General features: G+C 48.0%; 1 pseudogene; it reads right to left on the bottom strand.

Annotated features, from left to right (window-relative positions):
- Nucleotides 1–2,364: 2,364 nt before the first annotated feature.
- LOC119447021 (U2 spliceosomal RNA) lies at nt 2,365–2,543 on the bottom strand (annotated as a pseudogene).
- Between the last annotated feature and the right edge of the window lie 1,956 nt (nt 2,544–4,499).

The raw sequence follows: 4,499 nt of genomic DNA, 5'->3' as shown, positions 1-4,499 counted from the left end.
AAACACCAAAACAAAGCGAACCCAATCACAAAAGAACACGGAGCCTCGAGCAGCCAATGAGAAGTCGACGAATCGACCAGGGCAGCAGAAAAAGGAGCCGCGCTGGCAGTAGGGGGGAGGAGTTCCAGAAGCGGCACCAGGACAAGGTCGGCCACCGGATCGGGAGTTGAAGATGGCCGTCGGGTTCCGGACCCGAGCCACCAGGACTTCACCCGGCCGGGGCCTCCTGCCAACCCGTTCCTGGGAGTCGCCACTCGTCCTGATCGTCAACCGCTGACCGAGGCCGGCAAGCGTCTGCGCCCGTGGGCAGAACGAGAGCTGTCGGGCTACGGGCCCGAGCTCCACGACCAGCTGCCCGGCCAGAACGCCGCCGTCGTCAACCCCTGCTGCCAAGTCGCCTGCCTTCCCGGGAATCGCCACCCTGCCCGATAATCTACTGCTGCTGCCCGAGACCGGTGAGCGTCTGCGTCCGTGGGCAGAACCTGAGCTGTCGGGCTATGAGCCCGAGTGCCACGATCAGCTGCCCGACCAGAACGCCATCACCGTCGGCCCGCGCTGCCGAGCCGTCTATCTTCTCCCTCCGAGCCAGAGCTGCCACGCTCTGGTAGCCGGTCCGATACAGGGACCTTTTGGTGAGACCAACACCGCTTATCTCGTCGTCTCGTCGTCTCCGCTTCGCAGCGTCTTGACTGTAGTGCATACGCACACCCGCAGCCTGCCCGAACTTGCCTCATACCATTAGCGTTCTAGCTACATGTTTTCATGTTATCTTTGTGTGTTTGTTTTTATGGGTTAATTTTCGTTTCTAGTTTCATTAAAAGTTTGTGTGTGTGTTTCCTAACAAACGGCTTTGTCCTCGATTGGGTTCTGGGAGGCTCCGCCTCAGAGAACGGCCAGAAAATATTAACACAAAAGAACCTGCTCATCACAGACTCATGCACGCCATGTATCCAGACATGTACACAACAAACAGATGCACATCCTGTGGCGAGGTTGCCACACTTAATCACATGTTATGGGATTGTCAGGACATAACAAACAATTCGGGCAGTGTCGACACCTCCGTCTCTTCCACCGCCAGCCTCCGCTCGCGTTGGAAGACCGCTCTGCTCAGCTCTAACCTGACAGTACAGCTCTGGGCCGTCCAGCGAGCCGAGGAAGCCGCTTCGAGACAAGGTCTCGGAACCGCGTCCGCGGAGGGTGTCCAGACCCACTAAAAATACGCCGGACTCAAATCTTATCGATTTGATAATAAAGTTTACGTTCTTCGTACACTTGAAAAAAGAAGAAGCAGTATGAAGTTTACAAATCGACAACTAAACATGAAAAACAAAGTATCGCACTTCTCTAAATTGCATACGTGGGAGCATCAGAAGCGAAGAAATTTTGGCTTAAATTTACAATTTATGTGAATTTGTTACAATGTTTGGAAGGGCTTTGTAAATACAACATTATCAAATTAGCGTTATGTTTCAGGGTGTCGTAACATATATATCATTGCTGTCCACTTTTGAGTTGCAGCTTACAAAGTTGCGATATCGTTTTTAGTTGCTGAGGTTAAGAGTTGTATACGTCAAGTTTTGTGTTTTTGAAATTTTGCAACCACTCAAAAATTTACTTTAAAAAAGTAGGCAGCTTAAATAAAATAAAGCTTGCTGAAATCACCACATTGTAACTTCTTCAAAATTCTGCATAACTCACCAGATTTGGCGCCGCGGTTGCTTTGAAAAACGATTGCTAATTTCGCATGTATTTAGATAGAAGCCCCCGAGCTATAACTTCCGCTTAGGTTCCAGTTAGAATATTGTACTTGTTGGTAGGATATGTTTGTAAAGTTGCTTGGGAAAGAAGAGGAGAAAAGAAAGGGAGAAGGCAGGGATGTTATCAGAAGAGCGTCTGAATGGCTTAAAATAACTTAATGCCTACTTCTGGAATTATGTTACGCTTAGAATAAATAATTGAAAAAAAATGCTACCTCAGTGTGCACGGGACTATTTCGAAACGCTACGCTGGAAGGTGCGTTGCAGACGTTGTGTTCTTCTCTAATTATTCTTATTATACGGCTGAAATATTATCAAGACACACCCAGACCACCTAAGAAGCACACATCCTGTGTGCGACCCTACAAAATCCAGCAATATTTCCAGCAACGCTGTTTCTATAGAGCAGTTGCATTAGGAATTTTAATTGCTAGTCATATTAACACATAGCTTAAAACTTTGCCTGCATATGATTTTGCAAAGTATGCATGCTTCAGCCTCATTTCCTTCCAATTGAAAGCCAGTGACACGTCTCGTTCTCCCAAGACGCCTAAGAACATGAATATAAGGCTCGTATGACTGTAATTCAATTGCACTTCGACCAAAAACATGGGCCGATCCCGAAGATAGAGCAATACCGGACCGACCCTCGGCGGAGTTGCCACAGGCTGCGAGCACTTCGCCAACTTGCAAAATAAGTTTAATATCTAGGTTCCAAATACAACCCGTATCAGATATTAAACTGATAAGAACATATACTACACTTTAACACCCGTCGGCCATGTCTACGTTCGCACCATACACGTGTACGCCATCCCGCGTATTCAAACTAGTGCCTACCAATTTGAGTGCCTTCCGTCTGCAGACGTCATGCTCTACGTAGGCTCCTTTCCTCAGTTCTGCTCTGACTGTGAAATGGGTAGGCCGCGTTTATTACGGTCTGAAGAGTAACAGCGTGCCTACCAAGAACGACGGCGTGAACAGAAAAGTGAATGGGCGCGGCGGCGGAGGAAGGAGACCACCGGCGATGAGCGGGCCGCGGACGCCAAGCGTAAGCGTGCTGCCCGCCAGGATCGCGAGGCGGAAAGAAATGAGAACCATCCATGTGGCCTCGATCGCAACGATCAATCCCCACATACACGATTCGCTGGTCATCCACCTTCATAGAATGGAATTGCATCGAAATTATTTATTGCACATTTCACGCAGCACAAAAGTTGCACAAACACGGCTTTCCCATACATAGCTGCAGAGGTTCAAAATATTTCTTGGTAATATTTTCATCAATGTTGGGAAAGCTTACCAGTCATAGTGTCTAATCATGAAGTGACAGCGCCAAAAACGTCGTGAAAAATTTTTATCAGAATTTTGCGATCTGCTGTGAGGGTGTATTCGTTCACTGGAAGTATACGATGATATGCAGGCATTGGGGGTACAAGAGGACAAGTGCGGCCGTATCTGTGAGATATTATTCAGGCGAAAGCCTTAGGTGCATATGATGGCGGGTGCCCTCGGAGGTTACCTTGGCGAAACTGTGCAGTGAGGACAAATGACCGACGCCGCAATGAATAAAAACACGTCTACAAATGCTCGGACTGATGGCACATTTCCCAGGGTGGTTCTTGTAAACAAAGTAAATTAGTGGCTTTGAAAAGAAAATTTGGTACATTTCAGTCCGGGTGGGAATCGAACCCAGGCCTCCGGTGTGCGAGACGATCACGCTTCCCTGAAGAAACGGCTGCTCGATGGTTCTGGCTCACTAAGAGTGTGCCTATAGTGCATGCCTGATTACGCCGGTCACGTGCCAGTGCTCGCGCGTTCGTCGTCGTCGTCTTCCACCACTGGATCCCGTGCCGCTTATCATTCCAGCGTTTCCATACCGCCACCCCCTCTGCGAAGACGCGGATCGCACTGGCGGATCCCACTCCGGATCGCACGCGGATCCCACTACCAGTAGGTGCGGCGATTTCGGTGAGTTCTGTCGTGTGCTCCGATGGACAGTTGCCCCAAGTGTTCAGAAACGTATCTTAATCTTGACGGGATGTGTGTCAAGTGTGCCATCAGGCTTTCGCCTTCACGTTTTACGAATGTGTAACACTTGCGTAATTTTATTATGTTTATCAAGCCGATGTTCCTGCGCATCATGTATTCCGAAGTGTGAAATTGTTTCTACAATAATAGCAGCGTGTATTCGTGGTTTTCTACCTAACTACTTTACTCATTAATAAGTGAGGAGCGTTTTTTAGCCAAGCCAAGTTAAGTTCTCGAAATCGAAACCACCCCCTTACACGTAATACGCAGTTAAGCGTTTTGCCTTATCCACGCGTGTGGTAATATTGTAGTGCTGACACCAATTTACGGCACAAGTAGTCGATGGCATTTTGTTTCTCACAGGAAGACCACACAACTCTGGGTACTTACTCGCAAACTGGCGCGCGTACAACCGTATGTGCGCCGCCATGCATTGAGGGATGCCTAGGGCACTGGTTAGCGTGGACTTTCTTTGCTTCGTAATACGCATAAAAAAGCGCAAGCGTCTAATAATATGCGAACTTCAATGTTAAGCAATAAGTATGCTGTACTTAATAACAACCGACTTACGTAGAGTAATATATACTACATCCGGAGTACCAAGGTTTCGCCACCAGGCCACTCCACTTTCTGGTTTTCGAGACTTTCAGTACCAATTTAAAATTATAATTCCTACTTATATCGCGAGCAGCGTGCTGAGTTTTATCA

The sequence above is a fragment of the Dermacentor silvarum genome, chromosome 3 (assembly GCF_013339745.2).
Source record: "Dermacentor silvarum isolate Dsil-2018 chromosome 3, BIME_Dsil_1.4, whole genome shotgun sequence".
Lineage (NCBI taxonomy): Eukaryota > Metazoa > Arthropoda > Arachnida > Ixodida > Ixodidae > Dermacentor > Dermacentor silvarum.
The sequence above is the reverse complement of the archived record's forward strand: the minus strand, read 5'-3'. Positions and strand labels throughout refer to the sequence as shown.